We start from the raw sequence: 13,749 nt of genomic DNA, 5'->3' as shown, positions 1-13,749 counted from the left end.
TATTTTTTTAATGTTATTTTCATAATCATTAATGTAAAACTCACAAAAGCCTACATAAGGAAAATGATGTCTCACATATAGTCGAGGTCATCTGAGATTTGTTTACATATGTATGTAGCTTATGCAAGAGAATTTAACATAAAATCTTCTTTAGTTGACTAAAAGACTAAAACAGTATTATAATATACAAACACATTCAATATATAATTTATATTTAAAAACACTGATGCATATATTTGTTTTTATCTGTCTATGCATACATACATATATTGTATATATTACATAAGTACAGGTGTAATTACACTTATCTCTATTTATTTATTTTACTTATAATTACACTAACAAATCATTACAGTGAAAGAAGCAGAAAAGATCAGAGAAGCTATAGTTAGGAGTTAAAATACCAACGATTTCTTGCATAGAAATTCTAGTGTAGATTTACTGAGACGTCTGCTTGAGCTTACAGCTTTGATTCAAATAACCATTTTTCCAGCCAACATGATTATTCCAGCTTTTCCAATGAGTGGTAAAACCTGGAGTACAATCGTGTTTCACAGCAGTCTTACAGAGGAGCAGAATTGCTGATGCTGGGCTCTTTGCCAAATTTCAATTGAAATAATTACAATCTGCTTATTCTTTCCTATCAGCTGTAGTGTGGTGGTGAAGAGCATACCGCTTTGTTCTGTAGCACTCTGCACAGAGACATCTGCTATGTCTCACTCAGGACGTAGGTAACTATTTCAGTGCTAGAAAGTGGGAGCATTCCAAATGTGTCTGTTTGTAAAGTACTTGAGGGTGTTTCAGAATGAAAAGCAGAATTTAAACATAAAATCTGTATCTTAACATTGCAGGTTTCTTTCAGTATGTGTCAACTCAATGTGAAATGTATCTAAATCACTCCTTTCCCTATTCTGTTAAGTAGTTTTATAAACATGCACTCTAAAAGGCTTTAAAATTTTAGTGTATCTTTTATTTATATAGTTAGAAAGATTTATTATTATCTACATTCCATGAAATAGTACTGAAGTACTTTAAATAGGTATTAAGCATATCCACAAGGTTGAATGTAGAAAGTCAGGAGTGTTAGAACTCAGTGGGCACCAAGCTGAGGTTAAGGTAGTTGTACGGCTTCCAGTGCAGAACAGGCTAACTTATATTCAGCTCATATCTTCAGTAGAGTGAACTAGTGTCAGTTTGCTTCCATGCTTGTGGGTAGATCCTAAGTGATGCATGGCTACTTACTCAGATAAATGTCTGAACCATTAGAGTATATGAAAAGATCGTCACCTTCAAGTTAATGAATTTATAAAAACAAACTAACAAGGAAGCAAGGAAAACCCCAAACAATTGTCATGCTTTGAGCAATTCTAAAATTACTGATTTTTTATTGATATTTTGTTTGTTTACATTCAGAAATTTCAAAAATCCTAGCGGAAAAAAAAGTATTTTCCAGTCAGTGATGTTTGTAAAATAAAAGATGGGTTGGAAATGAACTTGATTTGACTGTGTTTGTGTAAGAGAATCGGTGTAGAACAGGCAACACTTATTTTAAGATGTTTCATTCCTTGGACATACATTGGGTCATCTGACATGCAAGGAGAGGTTGAGAGAGCTGGAACTGCTGAGCCTAGAGATGAGAAAGCTCAGGGAGGGTCTCATCTATGTGTATAAATATATGTAAATAAATAATGAAGGGAAGATACAAAGAGGATGGAATCATAAAATCATAGAATCATAAAATCATAGAATGGCTTGGGGACCCCAAGGATGATCAAGTTTCAACCCCCCCTGCCACAGGCAGGGCCACCAACCTCCATATCTGGTACTAGACCAAGTTGCCCAGGGTACCATCCAACCTGGTCTTGAGAATCGCCGGGGATAAGGAGCGCGTCTAGTTAAGAGAAAAAATTGCAGTAGTGAAAATCTGAAATCTTCAAAAAACTAAGCAGATTTCAGCAGCTCTATGATTTAAATCCATTCTATGTACTTTCTGAAACTATAGGAGCTTCCACTGTCAGAGAATAGGCATATGATCAGAGAGATAAGTTACTGCATTAAAATAATGCAAAAATTCCCTTTTTTTTTTTTTTACTTAACCTGTGTCTATTTCAATCCTGGTCACTTTTTTTTTATATAACTAAAAAGACACAGGGAGATCCATAGATATAAAACAAATGATTTGATAATTAATGAAGAGATGTACGTATGGCAACAAGAGATCACAGACATTTTGCAAAGCTTGTCTAACAGCCTACCAAAATGGACTTCATTGTTGTTCAACTGGGCTGCTGAAGACAATGGAAGTTTGCAAGGCAAAGGTGTATTGAACTGCAAAAGAACTGGTAGGTTTTATCTCCACTTTTATGGGCATCAAAGTGGATTAAGTTATGATTGTGTCTGTAGGGGTTATATGCATACTGATAATGCATTGCATTAATTAACTCATTGCATAGTAAATATGAAGCCATCATCTCCCAGGACTTTCTTTTTTTTGGAGGAGCACACAAGAAGCAAAATAATATTTGTGAGATGGCACAAGTGACTAATAATGTACAGTTTTGTTCATTTTGTCTCATTAACAGTTGAATGCATTTGAGGAGACTGAAATAATTCTGTTGTTCAAAAAGCTTGGATTTTGCTGAGTTTCTTGACAAGCAGGCAGGAAGTTGTGAAACACACATTGCATATACGCACATATAGAGTACACTTAATGAAGATAAGCAGATGCATTCCTTAATAGTAATTTAAACAAGAGGAAAGAATATATTGTCCAATTAAGCATTTTCTCTTCAAGAGTCTCTACATGACAACAAACATCAGTTCCTTCTCATCATCTACACCGATAGTTTTTAAAAATTATTTCTCAAAATATCCAACACATTAAAAACAATAGCAGACTTCTCTGTAACACAGGATTATAGTTCTGCAGCTGCACCAGCACAAGTACTTAGAGTTCATGCCTTATTTTGCTATAACAAGCACAGTAGACACTGACAAACTATGTAGCGTACAATACTTGAAAGATAAAAAGGTTATCTCAGATTGGAACTCCACAACATATTTGTCATAAATATGACTCTCCTTTCAATATTTCCCACAATTAGACTTCTCTCTTTTTTACAGTGTTATCATGTTGAATAATCTTTACACATTGATCTTTTACCACCCTTGATCTTTCCTGATTTGTTGCCATGTAGTTTTACACTGTTGCTTACAGACTGTTCTCCAGGTCTCTCATTCATCAAGACAGTCTCGAGTCCTAATACAAAAGTGAGCATGCATGTTCTGTGCTATTTACCATTCATTGGATACACTACCTGTAATCAATTCAAGCCATTTGTAAAAGTACTGAAGAGACACATGTCCACAGCTGATCTTTGCAAGAATGCCTACTTTAGGGTGATTTTAAAATCATGTGAGTTTAGAATAATTGTATGAATTATTTTAGATAAATTTTCAGGGAGTTCATAAGGCTGTCATGTGTGACAAAGTCAAAAATCTTGACAAGGTCGAAAGTCTTGACAAAGTCAAAGTGTACTCATAAGGCTAGTCAGCCCTTATTTATCCCATATAAATCAGATATGTAATTTCCCCCTCCCTCCCTCCCACTATTGCCAATGCAAGTTCTTTGGTGCTGTGGTATCTCCTGCCCAAACTGCCTTCCCAATCTGAGTTTGAATAACATGGACTGTGAGACACAATAGGAGAGGAAAAGAAAATTAATCCTATGACCACCATGGCTATCTCCAGAGGGCATTACTTTGACAGAGCTGTCCTCTGGGATCCTCTTTTCTCTCAAACAGAAAACAAGCAGCTTGTGATTGCTGCTGCTTTGAGTACAGTCAATTGGATGTTCTGAACCTGAAGGACATGGTTTGTTTGTGGACAGGATCGATAGTATTGGCCTGATCAGTATTTGAAGGTGCTGTGTTCAAGGAAAGGAACAATCCACAAAATGGGATTTTGGAACAAAAGCCCTGGAAATCTGTTTTCAGGGCTGCCATGAGCAGTTCATTTGGTTGCTACAACTACAACAGAAAAGCTCTGTTAAATAAAGAAGACAGAATGTTTTCTGAGGCAGCTACTTGATATGTACTATTTCCTTGACTCTTGGTCCTCAGGCTTTAAAACACCCAGAAACACTTGTTGTCAAGGTCTACAGCCCTTAACATAGCACAAGAACCATTTCAGATTGCCACAGGATGTATACTGCCACATCCATCAGATACGCATTGGGCATCATGTGATGGTGAGCACTACTCAGAGGTTCACACCTTAACATCAGTGTTAAGCAGGGAGGACACTTAAAATGAAAATTCCAGTTCAGTTTATTCAAAAAATAATCTAGTTGGAAACCACTAAAATTACTGACGCCCAAAACATATTCCAACAAGTGAAGAAAATCAAGTCTTGTCCTTCAAAACCCACCTGACTGCTCTGAGCCAAGCATCTGTAGACAGAGACCAAGATTCATAAGGTACCTAAATTTTGTTACTGATTTCTCAATTAACGCATCTTTATTTAACCCACTTAAGTCTATATTCTTTCTCTCCTCTCTAATTCTTCTATAATTTCTTTAATTTTTTGAGATTATGTGTTTCTAGGCTTGCATTCAGTGAGAGAGCTGTAATTTTAATTCTGAGGTTTCACTGCATATTTATTTATTGGGGTTGTTTACTGGGGAAGGCTTTTTATATGCTGTAAGATTCCAAGTGACTATCATATCTGGAAACTCTTGTTTGAGGTAGAAACAACCACACATCCTCCCTTAGCTCAGAGGTATCTTGAAATCAGAGAATATATCTGTGAAATTCCAAGAATGAGATCCAATAATACAAATAATTACTTCCATGTTGCAAATATTTATTTGGAGTAAATAAGGAAGGAGATTTGTTGTGGTGCAATCAGTGCCTGACTGACTGAAATAAACAAGTACAAACAACTGTGAAATGGTTTCCATTAATTTTTGTTATTTCACGCAGTTTTTCAGAGAAGTTATCCATTTTCATGTCATCAATTTCCTCTTCTCAGTATAAATGTCACAGTAAACCCTCTGTTCAGTGTTTCTCCTTATAATACAAGTAGGAGCATCAAACACATTAGAGCCAAAAACCGGAAATAGTGTGTCATAGTGTGGCTAGATTATTAAGGGAACCAGGCACCCTGAACTACCTCAGCTACCACTGATATTCAGATATGTAGAACAGCTTAAAGTACCACAATACAGTGTGGTATTACAGTAGTGACGTTATCTTCACTAAACAGAGAAGCACTCTATTGTAGCCATTTTTTTTAGTACATACCAATATGCTTAGGGTCACTGTTGAATTGTGCAAATAGCAAACAACTGCACAGCCCTGGTTGTGCAGAGCCAGCTCTGCAAAGTGCTTCACCTCAGTCAAATTACAATAGACTGATTGGTCCTGGAGCCAATCACTGTTAATTAGCCTGAGCCACCACCAGAGCACTTTGTATTGCTTAAGGTAGACTTGTTCCTACATCAGTCTATACAGATTCAGACTAGATCACAGTGAAGAATGGGCACACCCATAGTGTTGTACAAAAAGGGCAGAAGGGCTCAAATAATGCTTGACCACTGTAATCTCATCTGTGACAGAGATCACAGAGTTCTGCAGTTATTTCAGGACAAGCAGACCTGTTGTAAATCAAAGCTTGTCTTCAGAGAGACACCTAATCCAGATTTAAATGTTAGAAATGCCATGCTTCTCTGATAAGTGAATTTTGCCACTAATTTCACAGATTGTTAATGAAAGAAATGTTCTTTTTTGTTTGAATTTTTGGCTTCAGAGGAACTTGTCAGACCTTTGACTGCTGGACTGAAGAGCACTTCACTATTTGTCCTGCTTTTGCGTACCATGAGGAGTTATCTTTGAGTCATCATGTTGATAAACAGATTGAACTCCTGGAGACTTTCCAGGTCTTTAATATTCCCATGGCTTTGCTTTGACCCCTTCTTCAAATTATTCACATCCATCACAAACTCTGAACACTAGAACTGGACACTATTCCAGTAGCAATTGCTTTTCTGCCAAAAGCAGCAATGACTTAACCTTCCCCTCCTGTCCAGTGGAAACACCTAATGATAGCATTTGTCTTTTTTGTCCAATGGAGAATTATATTATGTCCTCTTCAGGATCATAACTTCACAGAAAAGTCTTATCTCCCATTTTAGTGGCTTACATTTTTTTTCCTAAATGTGAGACCTTCTATTAAGCTCTACAGATATAATTTTTTTCTGTCTGCTTAACCAGTGTCTCCAGATCTCTTTTCACTGATCTCTCTCTTCTTAATTTTTCTGTTTTATTTGTGTCGTCACCAAATTTTGTCATACAATATGTTTTGTCTACCCAGTAGAAGTGGTATAATTGATCAATAGCATAGAGCCAAAATATTCTCTCTGGAATCTCATGGAAAGCAGTTAATCAAACAAGACAGATACTCTCATATTTACAGTTACCATGGAAATAAGCCGTTTATCATCAGTGTAATTTGTGCTATGTTGACCTGCTAATGTGCTTATGTGTGTTAATGAAGATGTCATGCAATGTCTTGTCAAAGGTTTTTCAAAAGTTTCTCAGTCTGTGAACAAATGTTGAATTAAATTATTCAGCAATTTAGTAAAAAAATATTTACCTCAAATCTGTTGTTTAAAATAAATGTTATTAGCTTTTCTTAATATTATTTGGTCACTACATGCAAAGTCTTCAATTATTTTCTATTAATTCTTTGTTTTAAAATATGTCATGATTTTAGCTTCTTTTGAATTCTCTGGAAATTCTAAGACTTTTTGAAAATCATCACCAAAGAATATTCATATGAACTTTGGCAAAGGTTTGACTGCAAGATTACTTGATCTTACAACTTAAAGACATGCAACTTATAGCACGGGTAGCTGTCCTATGTACCACTGGATATGAAATCACTATTAGCCAATGGGAAGACATCATTCACTTTTCACCCCAATTTATAATAGAGAACTGAAACATTTATTGAATTATTTTATATTTTCTAGAACAGTCATTGTAGCTCTGTCAGGGTCATCTAGTTTTTAATATTGTCAGTATTTTATATGGATCTACTCCGAAACTATATTTAATGGAGAAAATTATAGGCTTCAATTCTTTAATCTTCTTTCATCCATTTTCTTAATGCTCTGGCTTTCAAGTTGTGCACTGATATTACTCATAAAAAAAAATTCTTTCTTTTTATCATTTATTCTGCCATAGTTTATTTTCATCCAGACTGCTTCTTTTTTTAGATATAGAACTCTATCCTCGGAGCTCTGTAGTGTTTTCAACAACTAGTAAAATATGTTTAAACAAATCCTAGTTATAATTCATGCATCTTTTCATATTGTTTCTTCTAACTGCAAGTGTGCACCATCTTCTATAATAAGATACAGTAGCTGTGAACAAGTAAGGGATTTGGACCATATGATAGAGATTGTCATGAATGAATCAGTCATCCAGCAACTGCAGGCATCCGGTAATGGACTACTGCACATTTAATGGGAACAAGAAACTCAAAGGATCTACTTGCTATTGTTTTATGCAGAAAGCCAGTCTCCACCACATTTCAAAGATAATGCTGAGAAATACCACAGTGACATATTGGTGATGGAGAATTGCATCACAGTGACATAAGCCAGTTCCTCCAACAATCCTTAGTGTATCCTGTTCAGTTCCATGGTCTTGTATTGGTTCAGTTTTCTTAAATAGTCTCTAATTACATCCTCTCCCAGCATCCTCTCCCATGGGTAACACTTCTCTGCTTGAGACTGCCAAAGGCATTCAGGTAGCCTGAGTGCTTACCTTGCAAGTAAGAGCAAAGGCAAAAGGATACAGAATCAATCTGTCTTCTCCTTCATCACCAAGTCATCCATCCCATTCAAGAGTGGGTCTTCCTTTTGCTACCAACTGTTTATAGCAGTTCTTGTCACCTTCCTCATCAATTTAAATTCCGTCCAGACTTTGGCTTCCCTAACTTCATTCCTGTGTACTTGAATGATACGTTCCTAGTCCTCCTTAGCCTCTCCCTGCTTCCAATTTCAGTGTATTTCCATTTTGTGTTTGTGCTCAGTCAAGAGTTCCCTGTTCAGCCAAGCTGGCCTCCTGCCACACCTGCTGTTTCCTGCCTGCACAGCTTGCACTTTGAGCAGATGTCCCCAGAGATATCTGTTGTGCCCTGCCCTTTAAACAAGGGCTTCTCATGCAAGACAGAGATGAAGATCATAGTATTTCTACTGTTCTTTTAGAAGAAGAGTTTATATTAATGTTTCCTAATCCACTTAACTCAAAGCAAGTCAGGTAAACTGCTTAGCTGAAGTAATCAATCCAAGTAATTCTTCCTTAAATTAGTTAGGGAGTACTCACAAATAACTTTACTGGCTAGATATAGGTCAGTGTATATATATATATGTGTACCTATGTATTGAAGCTACATCTTCATTATCTGGATTATGGGATAAGTCTTTAACTTCCAGAAGAAAAACTAGAATCACTTCCTCCTTTCCCATGGCATGGGTAAAGCCCTGAAAAAATCTGTAGACTTAAAAACAAATAAATAAATAATCACACAAAAAAAGCTACCTGTCAGTACAGTTCTTCTGGTTACTACCTGGGCTTTCTTGTGGTCCTGCCAGATACCCCTGCCACTGGCGCTAAGTCCATAGCTGCTCCAGCAACTATTATGGTGAGCTCTGGTTGCCCTTATCCTAACAGTAGGCTTAGATGTCTTGAAGAAAAGTAGAAATCCTCACAGTTGCAGATGAGCCTCACACAAAATCACAGCTCCTGTCTTTTCTCTAAACTACCATTATGCAATAGCTAAAAATGTGTCTCTAAGTGGTGTGTCTTATTGACCACTGGTGCCATATTTTTGTTGAGATTTGTTGATATTTTGTTGAGATTTGAGAAAAGGCTTCTCCCCATACCTTTACTGAACTTGACATTGGATCTTTACAAATGTCTTATTGGTGCACATCCTCCAGGAATTGTCTGATTTTCAGTTTATTAGAACTGAGATGGTTATCATAGTAGGCAAAGGCAAAGGCTGAGGGAGATTTATTCACTGGTTCTCCTAGGCTTGGTTCTGTGACACAGAAGAGAAACAGTGAAAATTTCACATGAGATGGCCAGGGTCTTAATTAATCTGTTATCAACCAACCAAATTTTATATTTGCAAATATAAATTACATTTTCAGTTAATTTAAACCACATTTCTGGCAATTAAGTAAGCTAATAGGGAAAATATTATTTGTTTCCAGCCTTATATTTATTGTAACAGTGTTTATATAACTCAGCTACGAATAAATTATAAACATCAGTGCTTTGGAAAACAGTTAAATACAGCAGTTTACCTCTTTATTTCAAACACATATGCTTTCTTCAATCATTTACTGGCTAAAACTTCTAATGTTCCTTCCAGTGTTTGTTTTATTGTAATGAATTTACCACCGTTACTCTCCTCCCCTTTACTGGAAATAACAATTCGTTTTTCCCTCTCTTCAAACATCCTAGTCTGCAGATGAGCAGGATACAGAAAAAGGCACACCTATTTACCAAATCTAAACATGCCAAGTTATCATGACATCTTCAAAGTGCTCCTCTTCCTTCCGCTGCCCCCCCCACCCTTGTTGCCACATACATATTACAATTGCTTTTGATGTCAATGTGTCTGGATTCCTGGTTCTAGTGTCAACCACCATCTAGGATACTTAAAAGAAAAATTGAAAGAGGAAGAACAAGTCTGACTAGGCCTATGTTTTGTTCTAGGAAGCCTTGAAAACATTATTCATTTTAAACATGGGAATAAATGGATTAAAATCAGAGTTCTTTGAACAATTCATTTTAAAAGCCGTGAAAATACCTCACAAGACCAAAGGCTAAGAGCCAAATCTAGGTCCATATTTTCATATATATTGCATAAATCAGAACTCTGAGCTACGATAGGTAAGTTTTGGTTCATGTATATCAGGATCTTTTTGCAAACAGTTAGTAGGGCCAGGGGCTCCTCCACATTGGTATAATGTAGCCACGCTAGTTGAGAGCTGAGGGAAATCAGCGATGTGAGTGCAGGCCATTCCGTGCTAGCAAATGTTAACAGTCATATTTAATTTATGTGCCTACATTTACCAAACCAAAGCTCCCACTTCCTAACTATTTCATGAAAACTATGCTCTGTCTCTGGCCACGTAATGAACTGAATTCCATGTTGCACATGTGCATTGTGGAGCTATTAACTCCAGCTAGGACACTCTCTGTTTTGGGCAGCTTTGTAAGCTTTGCAGATCCAAAGAGAATTGCTATAAAGTGAGTCTACAAGCAACCAGGATCTGGCAGACTTTGTTGATGCCGGCAGAAATTCCTGTATTTAATATAGGAGCCAACACTATACAATATTTTGTTTGAACCACAATTCAGTATAGGTATCTGTTATACTCAGTCTATTTCCAAAAATGATTCACTTAGGTACTGCAGGCAGACTGGCAGGCTGAATATACCCCTATGTATTTTCTTTGAATTGTAAACTGATCAAAAGATGCATCAATAGAAAAGGGACATTCCTTAACAGTATCAGATGCAAAAAAGTACCTGGTCTAATAAATTGTTAATTGTATCTAGTTAACAAATCATGTCTTAAACACTATATCTTACCTGACTGTAATGTAACAAAGATTAGAAGACATTAAGAAAACTAGCAATTATCTTAATAATACTGTTTATTGCTCACTGTATTACTTCAGTCATCCTGAACAAGACTGAATGACCAGTCTGGCAAGTCTTCTCTCTGAAAAATGAGTACTTAACATTTAACAGAGGCATTATTAGTTTGGCCTTTAATACCCTCTGTACTTCATTCCCGACAGCAGCTCAGCATTCAGACTCCTCTGCACTCAATCTAAATCCCATTAAAGTCATTGCAAGTCTCTCCTATTTTAATGGGATTTAAATCAAGCCTTTAATCCTCAGTGTCTATGTCGAGGAGAGAGAAAATACTGAATGTGATTTTGAGAGGTAGTTACATACCACTGCACTGGAAATTGCATGGTAGCAACAAGTACAAGTTGCTATGAGAAAAATATATTTTTGTATACCTTTGTTTCTGATGAAAGCATAAGATCTTTTATCCTGTAAGAAAATTAAAGGCAAAATTAATATTTAAGATGAAAAATTTTGAAGAAGTCATTCATCTGCCCTAATGAACTTGCCTAAAAATTGAATGCTAATTCTTCAGGTTTCTTTTGCTGCTAAAGAAGAGTTAGAGTCATTTGAGTTGGAATAGACCCTTAATTATCATCTAGTCCAACTTTGCTGCAGTAAATGGGGATGTAATACAGTGAGATTAGGTTGCTCAGAGTCCCATACAGTTTGACCTTGAATGACTCCAGGGATGTGGCAACCGCATCTGGAGCAACAGTTCCAGGGCTTCACTTATTACAAAGAACAGCTTTTTCCTTATATCTAGTCTAAATCTCCCCTCTTTTAGTTTGAAACCATTACCCTCTGTCCTATCACACAGAAGACTCTTCTATAGAGTCTGTCCTGTTCCTTCTTATAGTGCCCTTTAGATACCGAAAGGCCACTATCAGGTCCCCCTGGAGCCTTCTCTTCTCCAGACTGAATAGCCCAGCTATCTGTCTGTCCTCTCATAAGGGAGGTGTTCCATCCTTTGGATCATTTTTGTAGCTCTTCTCTGTAAGTGCTCCAACACATCCATGTCTCTTCTGTACTGAGAATTCCACATCTGGATGCAGTATTCCAGGTGAAATTTCGCCAGCACAGAGTAGAGAGGCAGGATCACCTCCCTTGACCTGTTGACCACACTTCTTTTGATGCAGCCCAGGATACAGTTGGCTTTCTAGTATGTATGGGTCCATTGCTGGCTCATGTCCAGCTTCCCATCCACCAGTACACCCAAGTGCTTTTCAGCAAGGCTGTACTCAATTGTTTCATCCCCCTGCTTGTACTGATAGCAAGGGTCATGATCTTCCCCAGCACAGAGGTGAGACTGACAGGTCGGTAGTTCCCTGTACATCTTTTTCACCCTTCTAAAAAACAGGTGTGACATTGCTTTTTTTCTAGTCACTGGGGACTCAACCTGACTTCCATGGCTTTTCAAATATCATTGAGAATGCCTTGGTGACTATGTCAGCCAATTCTCTCAGGACTCTAGGGTGCATCTTTTCAGGATCCATAGACTCACAGGTGTTTAGGTTCCTTGGGTGGTTGTGAACATGATCTCCATTTACAATGGGGAGGAGACTGCTCCCTCAGTCTCCACCTTCCAACCTATTCATTTGAGTACTGAGGGAAGAGCAGTTGTCATCAAAGACTGAGGTAAAAAAACTGTTGAGTATGTCATCCTTCTCTTTGTTACCAGCCTGTCTGCATTACTCACTAGGGAGAATCTGACTTCTTGGACTTTCCCTTTCTGGTTGATGTACCTGTAGAAGCCTTTGGTATTCTTCTTTGCATCCCTTGCCAAATCCAGTTCCAGTGGGGCCTTGCTCTTCCTGATCCCATCACTACACTCTATCAGCATCCCTATACTCCACCCAAAGAGTTACCTCCAGAGAGCAGTTCATCTGATCTATCTTAGTTATATGTCTTCAGTTGAGATGAACAGCCTTCTTCTGATTCTTATTTTTTGATATTGATCATGCTGGTAAGCTTGAATGCATAACTTAGATATCTAATTTTCAGCCATTTAAAAGGCAGGCTTCAATTAATTTCTTAAATGATTAGAGGAATTCCTTAAGACTGAAAAGTAGATAACATCTTATATTGTGCTGATATTCAGTTTCACTCCTGAAGTTATATGTAACAAGTATAACATTACACTTTTCTGCTGCTTCCTTGTTAAGTTTTCTGCTAATATAATGACACTCTCCAAAATAATATGTCCCATTACTGCTATCACAGTGATGAAAAACAGTATATACCACCTGTTAGAGTCTAAGTTGCAACATGATCTTTCTTCCTCACTATCTAACTGTTGATTTTCTGTGTTGCTCTCAAAATATGACTGCATTATAATAATTACTATTAAACTTCCATTGTGGACAATGTGATTAGGTTGATTTGTTATTTGAGATATGATCATCAAATCATGAGTTCTGGTTTTTTTGTTTGGCTGTTTTTTTTTGTCTCATATTTAAGAAAAACAAAATATTAAAATGCCAATTCCATAGAGGAAGGCCACTTTCTTTTCTTTTCTTTTCTTTTCTTTTCTTTTCTTTTCTTTTCTTTTCTTTTCTTTTCTTTTCTTTTCTTTTCTTTTCTTTTCTTTTCTTTTCTTTTCTTTTCTTTTCTTTTCTTTTCTTTTCTTTTCTTTTCTTTTCCTTTCCTTTCCTTTCCTTTCCTTTCTTTTCTTTTCTTTTCTTTTCTTTTCTTTTCTTTTCTTTTCTTTTCTTTTCTTTTCTTTTCTTTTCTTTTCTTTTCTTTTCTTTTCTTTTCTTTTCTTTTCTTTTCTTTTCTTTTCTTTTCTTTTCTTTTCTTTTCTTTTCTTTTCTTTTCTTTTCTTTTCTTTTCTTTTCTTTTCTTTTTTGAAAAAATGTATGCCTAGTACTAAATGGTTATAGTCTGTACACTGGAATATATCTGTTGAAACACAGGAAATGATATAAATCGCTAAATCTTTTAAGTCATATTGAAAATACATAGTTGCATTTGAACAGGAATGTTATTAAAGCCACTGTTTCACAGATGACATGCAAATAATGAGTAT

This window comes from Tetrao urogallus (genome assembly GCF_951394365.1).
Source record: "Tetrao urogallus genome assembly, chromosome: 1".
Classification (NCBI taxonomy): Eukaryota; Metazoa; Chordata; class Aves; order Galliformes; family Phasianidae; genus Tetrao; species Tetrao urogallus.
This window is presented reverse-complemented; position numbering follows the sequence as displayed.